This window comes from Malaclemys terrapin, chromosome 2, assembly GCF_027887155.1.
Source record: "Malaclemys terrapin pileata isolate rMalTer1 chromosome 2, rMalTer1.hap1, whole genome shotgun sequence".
In the NCBI taxonomy this organism is placed as follows: Eukaryota; Metazoa; Chordata; order Testudines; family Emydidae; genus Malaclemys; species Malaclemys terrapin.
In genome coordinates, this window is record NC_071506.1 from 181,345,316 (window position 1) to 181,361,436 (window position 16,121).

Consider the following 16,121-nt stretch of genomic DNA (forward strand, 5'->3'; position numbering starts at 1 on the left):
AAAATACTGCAAGTCACTTTGAAAGTCACTTTCCATGGACATGGGTGAACTTGACTGATTTGAAACGTGAACACTCATTTGTGGACTTTTGAGGGGGAAATGGTGAGGGTCGGGGGGAAGAGACCATTTAGCCACTTTGGATTACTACACATCAATCATTACTTGAAAAAACAAAACAAAAAACCCTCCCAAGAGCTGTTGAATGTTTTTCTTTTGACAAACATTAAATTCTTTTTTGTAATTGTCATATGGAGAATTTGTATTGTACGGGACTGATTCGAGATCTAATAATATTTGTAATGGCATAGCCAAGAGGGAAGTGAAAAATGGCTTTACTCATAAACTGAGATTATTTTTTTTGCTTTTAAGTGCTGAGTATCTTTTATTATATCAAATTGGAATACATCTGCAGCCACAGTAAGATTGGTTAATGAAGCTCAACTGATTATGCTACAGTTTTCCTAATAACATTATTACTTAAACATAAATCCTTGTGTATATTGTGGGGTATATATTAATGCAACTAATTTCTCTTCTGTGTATGGCATCTTTAATTTTGCATTTTGTGTGAGATTAAATGTTACAATGCCATAGTGATGAGAATGGTATAAATGCCTCATTTAGATTAAATTAATAGGTTTTTAAGTCAGAAGGGGACCATTATAATTTTCTGCTCTGACTTTCTGTATAACACAGGCCATAGACTTTCATCCAGTAATTCCTGCATCAAGCTCATAACCTCTGGTTGAGCTAGAGCGTGTCTTTTTTAGAAAGACGTCAGATCTTAATTTAAAGACTTCATGTAATGGAGAATCCACCACTTCCCTAAGTAAATTGTTCTGGTATTAATTACCATATGTGGACTTCTAGCCATAATTTGTTTAGCTTCAGTATGTGTATACATAACGTACCTGTATATGGGTGTATGTGCATTTACCATGTATAATTATATAGAATTGTGTGGTTCAGTCAGGGACAATGTAATAGCTCCGATGGCCCTTTCTGCTCATCTCATTTGCCTGTCTCTCACTATTTTTACTCATAACTGCTTGCAGAAGGGGATAGAAGCATTCATGCTGTAACTGTGTGACTGGGGGTATGGCTCTTAAATGAGTATCTAAAGAAATACCTATCTTAATGTCTGGATATTTATCCAAATATGATCTGATCTAATTTGAGCTGAAAATGACTCTGAGAATATCCTACATGTTCTGTTTATGAAAAAAGTCAATGTTCTGATAGTGACTATAAAGAATGAGGGTGGTGAGGTGTTTTGTTTTTTGTTGTATTTATAAAAATGCTAAGCCCCTCAGGTTATCTATATGGTATTAACCTGCCTGGCCGCCAGAAGTTAATGTAAAGCATGCTGTTAAGGGAGAAACCGATAGAAAACTAAACACTGGCAAAGATAAGACCCCTGGGGTAAACTGCTTCAAAGGAGTTATGATAACAGTTCCCCAGGTGCTGATTTGGAAGTAGACTCCTATCTCGCTCCATCCAGGCTGACATGCTTTACTCTTCTCAAGTGTAACAGTTTAAGATAAGGGGATCCTAAATCTTAAAAATGAGGGGTTCAGGAAGGAGAGATCGGGTGACTTGTCAGCAGACTGAAGCTGGCACCCAAACTGACTGAGCCATGGTCTACACGACATGTCACTCAGGAGCGTGGAAAATCCAACCTAACTCCCCGGTAGAGACAGCTTCTCCTGTCGACATAGCTACCACTTCTTGAGGTAGAGTAGCTACGCGGATGGGAGACGCTATCCCGTTGGTACAGGTACCAACTTCAATAAATGCTACACTAGCACAGCTGCAGCGGAGCAGCTTCACCATTGCAGTAGTGTAAGTATAGATAAGCCGTGAGATACAGTGACTGCAGAAAATAGGCTGGCTCTTAAACCTCTGAGGGAAATAAGGAGAACCTCCCTTCTCCATGAATAGAGAGGTTAAGTAAGGAAATGTGCATCCAGGCTCTTCTTTATTGTTGTTATTTTACTGTTTATTCTCCAAATGCCCTGTACCTTTGGGTGAAAGCATAAATAATGATTCTTTATAAAGAAATTATATTTGTGTCACTTAAATCAGCTGCTGTCACAGGTTCCTAGAGGAAAAGGGCTTACAGGTGCCACACACAGTTGGATCTGTCAGATCAACACATTGGTAACAGTGGGTGCAGCCCATACATCCAGTCTGAGTGGTCAGAAAATGTACTTCTACCCAGAAAGGGGGGATGTTAGCAAAACCTGTCTCCAAAGGGGTGTACTTGAGAGAGACCAAAAGGGATCTACAGTGAAGCTTGCCCTGTAACCATGACATTGGGGCTTTAAAAACCGATCACTCTTCAAACAATGATTAACATACTTAAATCGTTTCTGTTGATTGCTCTACAGTGCAATGGCTTACAAATGCCACACAATTTGCTCCTATCTCAATAGCTCACTGAAAATTTTAGCATATATTTGAAGCCACTCATTAATTCAGTGCTATCTGCATCATAGAAATTGTTTTCTTCCTCTTCTTGGATTAGCCAGTATAATCACTTATCTGGTAACAGTCAGGGTCCTTACCTGGCAGACTCGCTACTTAAATTCTACATGTGGCTCTGAAAAAGTCCATTATCTACCTCAGTGGCATGGTTGAGATTAGTGTATCCTCAAGAACATGATATTCATGAATATAACTGAGAAATTAATGGGTTTCTTTAAATATTAACAAATGATTGGTAGGCTACAGCACTTTACAAGGAAGCACCCTATGCAAGTTTTATGACACTTCCTCTCAAATTTTCTGAGTCAACTTCATATTGATAAAAATGAATTCTAGCCATGAGGCTTAGCAAGTGACATCTGTTCTCCCTGGAAGATTTAACTTCAAAGAGTATTAATACAGTGTTTTTTTCCCCCTCTTCGCAATTGTCATACATTTGACACAACCATAATAAGTTAGTGGAAACTTCATAAAGAATTTATTATGAAGAAAATGATAGGCAAACCTACCTCCAGTAGCTTGTATTTTCATTTCTTTCCCTTGTTATTGTGCAGAACATTCAAATTGACTTGAATTTCAATTCACAAATTCAGATGAAACCTGACAATTTTAAATGCTTAGTCAAATCCCAAACTACAAACAAAATCCAACTATCTGTAAAACTTGTGTCTACTAAAGACATAGGGCTAGATCCTCAGCTGCCTTGAGCTTAAACTCTGCATTAAAGGGAGTTTGGAAGGTAACTATATGCCACTCTTTTATTTCTTTGGTCTGGGGACTGCTCGTTGTCCTGACATAGAGCAGCCAAAGTGCTCCTTTAAGGTGTCCAGGCTAGAGGAGTCCCATAGTATCACTTAACTAGCTGAGGTTTGGGTGGGCGTTCTCTGCATTCCCACACACATTTCATCTCCCCATGACTTGGTTCTATGTGAAGGGTGGAGAGCATGTTGCATGAAGTCAACATTAGACTCTGAGGATTCTCCTTCACTGGAGAAATCTTCAGCAGCTGGCTTCAGGCAGCTGGCTGCTGGGACCACACAAAGCATTCTTAATCAGAACCTGGAATCTGGCTCGTTCAGTTTAAGTATATTCAAAATTAGAGCTGGTTGTGAATGGTAACCATCTTTCCCAGAAATAGATTTTTCTTTTTTGTGATCAAAATTTTCTGACTAGTTCTATTCACAATTCAGTTATCTTGAAAATTTCAGCACGATAAACTCAAAGGTGGTGGTGGTGGGGAAAAACAGGCAAAGAGAGAAAAATAAAAGATTTCACAAAATTATATCTGAAATTAAATTTTGCCCCTTGCTCACCTCTAATGAGCATGTCATAGCACAGGAAGAGAAATGGGGAAATAAATGCATGGCTTAACATGCACAATTAGAAAGAGATCTGAGTAGGAAGGCCAAACCTCCCAAAGTTTGGAACTAGGTTTTAATTCAGTCTCACGTTGCATTCTGCTATTCAGCTACTGGAGCCACTGAATAATTGGGGGAAAGGGGAAGTTCCCAAACAAATTATTCACAGAAAAATGCCAGAATTAATTGGATATATTATTCACAATGAATAATTCAACCAAGTCTTATATTCACCTACTTTGTTTTCCATGATTTGTAAGTGGTGCAAAATCTAATTTTTTTTTCTTGTCTGAGGGCAGCTGGCCTATTCACTTTAGAAGATTCAAGTGCTGAAGTTTGTTTCCAGGTTTGCCTCTCATTCTGCTATATTCCTCACCCTGCCCTTAATACCCAGGCACTTTCTCCCATTCTCTTCTTTTGATCTCATCCTCAGCACACCACCTTAGATCAACCTCCTTTCTGAGTGGGTGTCAGCTTTCCTTTTGCATTGCATCCAAAGTTCTTCTAACATTAATTTCTCGATCTTTCCACAGCAGTAACATCTCTCTACACCAGGGGTCGGCAACACCAGCTAGTCTTGTGAGCAATGTGCTGCAGACCTTATTACTTTTGCTTCTCTTTATCAATAAGTCGTCAAATGCAACAGTAATCATTTGAATCCTGTTCAGTAAGTGGTAGTGTAATAATACAATTTATTAGTGAAGCTTCATTTGATGAAGTCACATCACCTGTGTGCAAGGTATAATGCTATATATAGCCTCTGCATATGCAGGCTCATCACCAGCATCATCATCATCTGTTCACGGTTCATAGCAATAAATAGGCATATAAAATGGCATGCGCACTGGGCGGGCAACACCTGCAGTTATTTTTTTCATTAAATGTGTATCAAAACATGCACAATTTGCATAATATACTCTAATTGCTGAAAGTAAAATATAATGAAGCATATATCTCTTTTATATCTTTTATAAAGCCTAGAAATATATATACACACCAACATAAATGTGTTCTAATCCTAGGCTATGTTGTGAGGCATGTGTGTTAAATGTGAAGATGGGTGAATTTTAGGAGGTAATTTTTTTTATTGTTTTATCTGTTTCATCTGCCTGAACTTTGGATCTATGTATGACTATATATTCAATTTCTTTTTTTTTTTTTAAATAGAGCTATGGACACCCATCTGGGCATGGATCCTTTAAATTAAAAATCATCACATAATCCAACATCTGAACGGTGTGTGTTTTAGTAGGGCAATATGCTAATACAAGTTATGCAGCTACATTTTGGTATGTGTGTCAGAGAGAGTATCCCCCAATTTCATTTGAAACTAAATTTATCTTCCTCAAATTCCTCTCAGCTGTAGAAATAATAGACCCATCTCATACTTGGTTGTTTAGTAGATCTGGTCAGAAAATGGATTTTTCATCCTGTGAAAGAAATTGTGACTTAGAAATATTTTCATCTCAAATTCTGGTGTAAAGCCAAAATTACAAAATTTTTTCACAGAACAAAATTCTGAAATTTTCATTTTAGGTCAATCAAAATATTGTTTTGATAAATGCTAAATGTTTCATTTTGACTTTAAACCATTTAAAATTGCAACTATATAAAATAAAGTACATTTCTAAATGAAAAATGGAAACTTTTCTTTCCAAAAATGTCAAAACAAGTTGTTTAACATTTTTTAAAACAAGATTTCAGCAAAATTTTGGATTAGTTGAATTGGCGTGTCCTGATGCAAAACTGTTTTTTGATTAAATATTTCCAACCAGCTCTAGTATTTAGATACCTTCTTATTTTCTGTGGCTCATCCTGCATAGTAAGATGCAGCAGTAACTTCCATTAAAGTCAGGTGTCATCACTTCGAAATGGGACCATATAAGTACCTTAGATAGGTTTCTTGTGCATGGTATTTATATGGGTCCCCTTTACATAGTATTAGAGCATTTCACGATCTTTAAGGAATTTATCCTCATGAAGGAAGTGCCATTACCCCCATTTCACAGATGGGGAAGTAAGGCAAAGGGAAACCCGGTGTCTTACCAAGGTCACACAGAAAGCCTGTGGAAGAGCAAGGGGGGAGGGATAGCTCAGTGGTTTGAGCATTGGCCTGCTAAACCCAGGGTTGTGAGTTCAATCCTTGAGGGGGCCACTTGGGGATCTGGGGCAAAATCAGTACTTGGTCTTGCTAGTGAAGGCAGGGGGCTGGACTCGATGACCTTTCCCTTCCAGTTCTAGGAGATGGGATATCTCCATTAATTTAATTTAATTTAATTTAATTTAACTGAAGCTCTGTCTTCTGCATCCTAGGTTAGTGCCATAAGCCACTGGACCAAATGTGATGAATAGTCCCAGTTTGTGACAATACTCTTCAATAGTTTATCCATTTAAATTTACAACAGAAACAACTCTGAAGAGAAAGTAAAGTAAAGGGGAATAATTTCTTTCAAGCACTTAAGTGCTGCTGAAATTTGTTTTTATTTATATCAGCTTTATGAAATATCACAAAGAAAAATATAACATTTTCATATAAAGACACATTTTTGACACTACTGGATTTAAAGGGAAAGTTATAGGCAGAAGACTGATTATGTAACAAATTGTTGCTTATTGTCACATTTTAGGTCTGACAAGGAAGGAAGGAAGAAAGTATGAAAGAAAAATGAATCTTCTAGCACATACTGAAAAATAGCTACAAATATTGCATTATTGTGCATCACAGTATAATGATCCAGGCAACAAATATCACACTGAATATAAAGCAGGTGCCCAACTCATTACACTTTTGCCCTCAAGTTTTTTAACAAAACGTTTCCATGTAGTTGCTTGTTTGAATATAGTTTCAGAGTAAAAAAAAAAAAAAATCTTATGTTTTCCATCCAAATTGAAGGCCAACTTTACAGTCAGATAAACTTTTAAAAGCCCCATTTATTTTAATAGCAGACTTCTCAGAGCAGAACTTAACCCTTTCAATTTAAAGCAAGCCCAGTTGTGTAGTGGGTAAAGCAAAGGAATGGGGGTTAATAATTCCCAAGGTTAAACCTGTCCATATCACTGATTCTCTCTGTCTTTGGATGAATCACATAACCTTCATGTGCATTAGTAAAAAGCCAAAGCCCATTTAAGAGACAGATGATTTATTTAAACTGAACTGCTATTTGCATACATGATTGATATTCATTTATTTATGTATTTATTTGTAAGCAAAGCCCATACTAAAACCTCCTAAGTAAACATAGATATGTACAAGAGCTATTTCGAAATTTCATAGAAAAAGTTAAAAAGTTGGTTGGTTTGGAGGTTTGTAAGAAACCAAAACTTGATACACTCATCCCAGAGTTTCTAGATCTTTCAAGTGACCTTGGGCTGAGGTTTCTAAAGATTCTCGTGGGAGCAAATCTCCTTGGTTTTTGCACAATTCTGAGTTTACCTTTCACCAATCAAAATTGGGTGCTTTCAGTTGTTTTGCTTACATTCAATGGACACTAGTGACCCACATCCTTGAATCCCAACTCTCCTGAATTCTAAGAAAGTTGGATTCAAGTCTGAATCTGAAATCTGTGGCTGTTTAAATGAAAATTCAAATGCTGTCTCAAGCAGGGCTGCCCAGAGGTGGAGGGCAAGTTGGGCAATTTGCCCTAGGCCCCTGGCCCCACAGGGGCCCCCACGAGAATATAGTATTCTATAATATTGCAACTTTTTTTTATGGAAGGGGACCCCAGAATTGCTTTGCCCCAGGCCCCCTGAATCCTCTGGGCAGCCCTGGTCTCAAGGGAGACAAATCTGAGCAAGATAAAACCAGAATAAGAAGGTGACACCCTTGTATTATAGAATTTTTCTCGGCTCATAAGTGTGTTAATTTATGAAGCATGCTTGACACAATTTCTTGGCTAATATTACAAAGCAAGGAAGTAATATGCACATATCACAGGTTTCATTAAGCAATTTGCTTTCTGAAAATCAAAATACCTATAAATGTTCCTTTACAGCTGACATAATCTTATGGTGACAAATGAGCTGCATTTCATCAACCATGTCAGAAAACCGACAACTGATTTATGTAGGGGGATAGATACTGTTGTTTATTTTACATTATATTCATCTTTCAAGAACTTGGATACTGTAATCTTTCCCATGCTGACCTACTTGCATTGAAATTGAGTTATGGGAAGTCTGCACTGGGGACCCAATGCAGCAAGGTACTTCAGTACCTGTGTAACTTTCAGCATGTTTATGATGCCATGGCCATATTTTTGTGCTTAACATTTCACAGGCACTTAGATAACTTACTGAATCAGGGCCTTAATTAGGGCACAGTTCTGCAATATAATGAGTACTGCTGCAAAGTTCTCAGTTCCCATTGGGAGTTTAGGGGGCTTAGCATCTTATGGGAACTTGTAGGAGCTGGATTTTATAATGTACTATGAGAATTAATGTATGATTTAATTTCATCTTTTCTGCTATCCTTTTTGAATAGCAGAAAGGAATGACAGACCAGAACAATCCTTATGACTAATTATGGTCATCCTTTTGTTTTAGAATAAGTTATAAAGCTACTATGGTTTCCTATATGTATTGCAAATTAGGAAGTAAGAGACAGGATTCTCTATTGTGTCTATGTTAAGTAGATTTGAGGAACATTGAAGGCCTGGGTCTCAATGTAAATTGTCTTGGTTATTGATTGTAAAACTTAGACAGGTTTAATTTGCAATGCCCTGTTGCTCAATATAAAATACTACTGTTTGTATTCTCAATCTGTTTGTGTGAATGAGGAATGTATGCATTAGAAAAAGATAAGGTGTGAAGGCCAGTGTTATAGCCAAAGTCAAGGAAGAAGGAGTGAAGAAACTTAAAGGACATCAAAGAATCATCAACACGCATCCATACTGAAGGGCAGATTGAGGACCCTGAGGTAAAGGCTGGCACCCCTAAAGACAATTGATTAAATCGGAACAAAGGACAGGATGACCCTCTCGGAGGTGTATTGGAATGTTTACACCAATTAAGAAGTAACCTGACACAGCAGAATCCATAGGCTTCAACAGAGAAGAAAACCTATAAGAACAGGGTGCTTGGCCATAGGACTTTGGGTTCGTCTTGCCACACTCCAGGAGCATCGGATCACGACCGATAGAACCCCGCTCCCCTCTGCGACCAATCTGGCTGGCCACTAGATTGATCCAGACTCTGGACTGGTAACTATAAACATCACTGCAGGACTGTGTGTGTGTGTGTGTGTGTGTGTGTGTGTGTGTGTGTGTGTGTGTGTGTGTAAAAAGCATATGCTGACTGTGGTATTCTCAATAAACGCTGTGTGTATTTACCTTCCTCTATAAAGATCCCGTGTGCTTTGTATGAGCATAACAAACTGTCAGTATTTTGCAGGATGAACTCCTTTATGCACAATAATGTGGGTAATGTTGGCAGTGTATAGGTCTTCATGAGCAACTGTAGTAGAAGGGAATTATGGTTCCGTTATGTAGCTGCTGTTCACCAGTGTCAAGCAAAAATATCAGTCAGGTGCTAGTGATAAGTCTGCTCTGTAGACAAAGGGAGTAGAAATGTTTTGGCACAAGGGTCTTAATTGGGGAAAAAGATAATAGCCCTTAAGTGGAAAATAATGTGGCATTATTCCCCAGAGTATAATGGTTATGGCTATGTCCAGCAGAATGCCTTCGAAGGGCACTACTTATTACTAAGATATTGCATTTACAGAAATGCAAATCTTTTCACAGTGACTGTTATGATACTTATTGATAGAATAAGGTGAAATTCACTTCTCTGCAGCGGCCTAGCAAAAGGCCAACATCACTTAAATCTGTCTGAAGCCATCACTTAGAGCTAAAATGAGATTTAACTGAAGCATAAGCTTTGTTCCTGCCCTCTGCATATTGGGGTGAATGTCACTCTTAGGCCCTGATACTGCAAAAACTTATGCAAGCACTTAACTTTAAGTCAAACATGCATAAATGTTTGCAGTACCAGATCTTAGACGATAGTTTCAGTGTCCTTACTATTAATTTATTAATAGATTTTTTTTTTGCTAGTACAAGAATTTATTTCTAAACAAATCGTAGTGAGCTAATATTGTTTGTTCCTGGTACATAGATGATAATGTAATTTAGCTGGCTTGTGTTTTCATGAACATTCATTCAAACATCTGTGAGTATTAGGAATGCTTGTGTTGCAAATTTTCTTGGAGAATGTTCATTGTAGCTCTGTCTTATCATAAATCTTGCTAAAATGGAGACTAGGGCTGGTGGCAAATGCTCAGATCCTCAAAGGTGTTTAGGTTTTTATTTGAGGATATAGAGCAAGGTGTCTTGCATATTATTCATGAAATTTGTATTCTGACCTAGTAAGGCATTTGATACGGTCTTGATACGGTCTCGCATGATATTCTTATCTATAAACTAGGCAAATACAATTTAGATGGGGCTACTATAAGGTGGGTGCATAACTGGCTGGATAACCGTACTCAGAGAGTTGTTATTAATGGTTCCCAATCCTGCTGGAAAGGCATAACAAGTGGGGTTCTGCAAGAGTCTGTTTTGGGACCAGCTCTGTTCAATATCTTCATTAACGACTTAGATATTGGCATAGAAAGTATGCTTATTAAGTTTGCAGATGATACCAAACTGGGAGGGATTGCAACTGCTTTGAAGGGTAGGGTCATAATTCAAAATGATCTGGACAAATTGGAGAAATGGTCTGAGGTAAACAGGATGAAGTTTAACAAAGACAAATGCAAAGTGCTCCACTTAGGAAGGAACAATCAGTTTCATACATACAGAATGGGAAGAGACTGTCTAGGAAGGAGTATGGCAGAAAGGGATCTAGGGGTTATAGTGGACTACAAGCTAAATATGATTCAACAGTGTGATGCTGTTGCAAAAAAAGCAAACATGATTCTGGGATGTATTAACAGGTGTCTTGTGAGCAAGACACGAGAAGTCATTCTTCCGCTGTACACTATGCTGGTTAGGCCTCAACTGGAGTATTGTGTCCAGTTCTGGGCACTGCATTTCAAGAAAGATGGGGAGAAATTGGAGAGGGTCCAAAGAAGAGCAACAAAAATGATTAAAGGTCTTGAGAACATGACCTATGAAGGAAGGCTGAAAGAATTGGGTTTGTTTAGTTTGGAAAAGAGAAGACTGAGAGGGGACATGACAGCAGTTTTCAGGTATCTAAAAGGGTGTCATAAGGAGGAGGGAGAAAACTTGTTCACCTTAGCCTCTAAGGTTAGAACAAGAAGCAATGGGCTTAAACTGCAGCAAGAGAGGTTTAGGTTGGACATTAGGAAAAAGTTCCTAACTGTCAGGGTGGTTAAACACTGGAATAAACTGCCTAGGGAGGTTGTGGAATCTCCATCTCTGGAGATATTTAAGAGTAGGTTAGATAAATGTGTATCAGGAATGGTCTAGACAGTATTTGGTCCTGCCATGAGGGCAGGGGACTGGACTCGATGACCTCTCGAGGTCCCTTCCAGTCCTAGAATCTATGAATCTATGATGTGCTTTAATGTAGCCATGTCTATGAAATTCTTTCATTATTTCTAAACATTTCCTCTCTTTCTAATAACCTGGACTCTACACAGAATAATACAGAACTTTACATCCATAAGCCAGGTTAGCACTTTTATTATGAGCTTATTTTTGGCTCATTCTTAGTTTTTAGTTTCACAGCGTATGCTGTAGTGCCTCTTGTTCTCCTGAAGTAAGACTGCCTGAAGCCATCTTGGGGGCATCAGTGTAGACTCCATTTCTTTTGTTTGGATCAAAGAACATGAGTGTTAACTTAATGTTCAAACTATGCTTCAGCTCACTTCATTTGTGTTCACATTCTGCTGGCTGTGGCCATTCAGTTTGGCTTTGTGATAGAGTCCACAATGGGAAGGTCTTTTCTGCGTGTCAAGAGGCAGGCAATTGAAAGCAATGGAACAGACTCCCATTAACTTTTGTGGGCTTTGAATCAAACCCTTAGTTAATAACTCCTGGATGTTATACTTATTTTCATATTTTCCAAGCTTTACAGTTTACTTTGACCTCCATTTACTCTTTTACTGTATCTGGCTATGATTTCTCTTATTAAGAAGTGATTTTTCCTTTGTTAGCAGCAATCCATATTGCTTGAATTCTTTGCTGTGCTTTAATTAAGCTAATGGAATGTTCTTGTTTAACACAGCTTTGGATAATATTATGGTCGACATAAACCATCATGCATTCTAGACCTTCAATAATGTTCTTTGAAACTTTTCAGCTGTTGAAGTGGTCCCTAATGGCAATCTCTGAAAATAAAATTTACCAAAGAGCATTAAATGTGAACATCTTGGCTTTCTCACTGTCAAGCTTCAACTGCCAGGAGCCATGTGAAACTTTTAGCCTTGAAATAGAGCAGACACATGCATATTATCCTGATGAGAGGAAAACAGTAATTATGGATGATATCTTTTTATCTTAGACTTCATATCATTAAGATGAAGACACAAACAAAGTGCCCTATTCTTTCTGACAAATCTCAGTGCAATAGCATGCTTAATGTCACATGGTTTCATTGTACTGGTCCTATTTAATCTAATACTACCAAGTTTTTGCTGTAAAACTTCCCCAATGCGTAGTGGTGCTCTGTGTGATGGGCCGATCTCTGCTTATTCAATGTCATTTAGTTTATATTTTTTATGGTTTGGTGCCAGGTCTTTATACCCATGATTGATATTTGTGTCTAAAGTTAGTAGACAGTTTTGAAAATTGGACCTATATGTACAGACAGTTGCATCTTGGGGGAAATGCTGTGTTAGTTGTAGTGCTGTTTGTTTTAGAATGTCTGCATAGTAAAGTTGGATCTCTGAGTCTCTGACTGGAATATTTCCGCCAACAAGTTATATCCACACAAACAAAAGCCAAACTGTGACAGGTTGTATCATAGAAACCCCCTTGGGAACTGCCAACTGATGTGCTGAGACTACCTCTGAGCCCGTTTCTCCTGGCAGCTTGGGACTTCCTACCTGGTTTGAGCCAGATACGCTAGCCTGTTACAAACCCAGACCCAGCTCTGAACCATGTCCCCCAACGGCTGCAGGCTTACCTGAAAACAGCTTAAGAAGTGTTCCTGTCTCTAACACTCAGATGCCCAGCTCCCAATGGGGTCCAAACCCCAAATAAATCCATTTTACCCTGTATAAAGTTTATACAGGATAAACTCATAAATTGTTTGCCCTCTATAGCACTGATAGAGAGAGATGCATAGCTGCTCCCTCCCCCTCCCCCCGGTATTAATACATACTCTGAGTTAATTAACAAGTGAAAAGTGGTTTTATTAAATACAAAAAGTAGGATTTAAGTGGTTCCAAGTAATAGCAGACAGAACAAAGTGAATTACCAAGCGAAATAAAATAAAACACACAAGTCTACACCTAATACAGTAAGACAATGATTACAGATGAAATCTCATCCTCCGAGATGTTCCAGTAAGCTTCTTTTACAGACTAGCCTCCTCCTACTCTAGGTCCAGCAATCAATCACACTCCCGTGGTTACTGTTCTTTGTTCCAGTTATCCTTTGGGGGTGGAGAGGCTACCTCTTGAGCCAGCTGAAGACAAAATGGAGAGATATCCCAGGGGCTTAAATAGACTTTTCTCTTGTGGGTGGAGACCCCCTCCTCTCTCCTATCCAGAATTCAGCTCCAAGATGGAGTTTTGGAGTCACATGGACAAGTCACAAGTCGCATGACTGAGTTCCTTACCAGCCAGGCCACATTCCTGTAAAAGCTCAGATGTAGATTGGTGTCTACAAGTTCATTGTTGGGTTAAGTGTTTCTTGATTGGGCACTTACTGAGGCTACTTAAAATTAAACAAGTACATAGCCAATATTCATAAGTTCAAATACAAAAATGATACATGCATACAAATAGGATGAATATATTCAGTAGATCATAACCTTTACAGAAATATGTTACATGGCATATGTAGCATAAAACATATTCCAGTTATGTCATTCATTCATAAGCATATTCCCATGAAGCATTTTGGGGTGCAATGTCACACTTACAATAGATTTCTTTAAATAATAAAAATGTACACTTCTCAGTCTACCACATGGCAATGCAGCAATTCAACTAATTTACTTAATACTTTCCCTATGAATACATCTTCTTTGATCATTTCAGAATAATAGTTCAGAGTAGCTGTTGCAGGTAGTGGTTGGGAAACTCGGTTAAATGTTCTGGGAAAGCTTATTGTGTGAAATCCTGTCCCCTTCCAACATCAATGGAAGTTTGTAACTGACTTCACAGGGGCCAGGACTTCTTATACAAGATCTAGCTGGGCCAGGTTATTTGGGAGTGTTAATGAACTAGGACTAATATCCATTCAGTTTGGTTGTTTTCAAGAGAGCTACCTGTCCTTCACAAAAGAATCTTAGGGCTTGTCTACATGGGGAAAAGTACTGGCATTACTGTACTGCTATAGTTATACAGGTGTAACTCCCAATGTGGATGCTCTTACGCAGAATACGAGCCTTTTTTTTTTTTTTTTTTGGTTTAGCTTAATTTGCGATCCACAAATATTCCAAATATGTGTTCACTTGGGGAGTAATGGCAATATAACTATAGCAGTATAATTATACCGGTATAATAACACTGGTAAATTTTCCTGTATGGACAAGCCATTAGTTCATTTATCCCAAGATCCTACTGCTCAGAGGCAGTTCAGGAGGCTTGCAGACTATCCACTTTACCTATTTGCCCCCAAGCACTTCAACTTTAGAGGCAGGCAAAGCTTTCCAGAACAGTTTGTTCTATCCTTACTAAGGCTGTAACTACATTATGGCTCTGCCTTCAAAATACACCACCTACAGGAAAGTTTCTTCCTATAGCCCCTTGGCTGTTCTATTCAGCATTTTATTTTTATAGCTTTTTTTTTTTTTTTTGTCTGGGAAAATACTGAAAATCACTTTACAGACCCAGGACTCCATAAATCTTGTACATTATATTTAATAAGACAACTGTAGCCAAGTTATCTACCTCCTGAAATACTAAAGAGCCACATGTGGAATTCAATAGATACTCTGATATCAGTAAAAAATACCCACTTAGAATCTGAGCCAGCGCTCATGGGGACCAGGGGAAATGAGTAATTGAGAGATTTTGGAGCATCTCTGAGGCTTTGGGGGAGGTTGCAGAATTTAAACTATAGAGTGACTGGAGAGAGCGTTCATTAGGGTTCGTCCCTCTCCAGGGCAGCAGGGAACCACACCACCTCCCTTAGTCCTGGCACGGCCCCTTGGGGAATCAATGGGGCCAAAGGAATCCTGGCTCAAGCAGTCTGGCAGGGGGCTGAGCACACACAGATAACAATTAACAGATAACTAGCCCAGGCCCTGGGTTGGGACGGGGCGGTAAAGAGTCCAAGGCTTAGGCCCTCAGGCAGGGGCTGAGCAAACACAAGTAAATAGCACACCCAGGCTCCGAGTGGCCTGGGAGAGGGGAAGACTGCCACCCACATGTTGGCTGCCAGGGGGGGATGAAGGCCCTCCCACTCCACTGCGTCCCAGCCCGGGGCCCTAGCAGCAGTCAAAGGCCCGCTGCTGTGTCAGTGGGGATCCTGGCTGCAACACAGCTGTCTTGCAACCAGACTTGGGTCGGCTTCCCCCGGGCTACTTCCCAACTTCCCCTCTGGACATACCTGGGTCAAGGTGGTGTCCCCAGGAGGGTCAATCACATTGGATCCTCGGAGTAGCTGGCGAGGGGTAGGCTCAGTGACTCTCCCACACACTGGTCTGTGTTGAGTGTAAAGGAGAGTAAATCATGGAGTGAATCAACAACTGTCAAGGAAAAGAAGATCCGGAAACAGCAAGGAAGAGAGGACTGAGAGCAGAAGAGATGTCATTTGCATGGATAGACGAGAAGTCACATGGGAAGGCCAGGTGGCAGTACATCAGGGAAGGGACAGATGGGTGATGTTGAAAGGGACCAAATTAAAGCTGGAGAAAGAGAATTCAGGAATGGACAGATAAGGGATCAGGGTTTGTTGCACATCCTTTAGATTCAAAGCTACAGACATATGAAGACTTTTCATATGTTCGTTTATCAAACAAACAAGGGACAGACATGGCTACAACTAGACTGTATACATTTTGTTTTGACAGTTTTGAAACAAAATATCTCAATTTTGAATTCAAAATGATTTTTCATTCTAAAAATTTCTTTAATTTTAACCCCGTATATGACAGTCTGAGGTGTTAAGGTGAGAGACAGTTTTGTATCTGATAGAGACT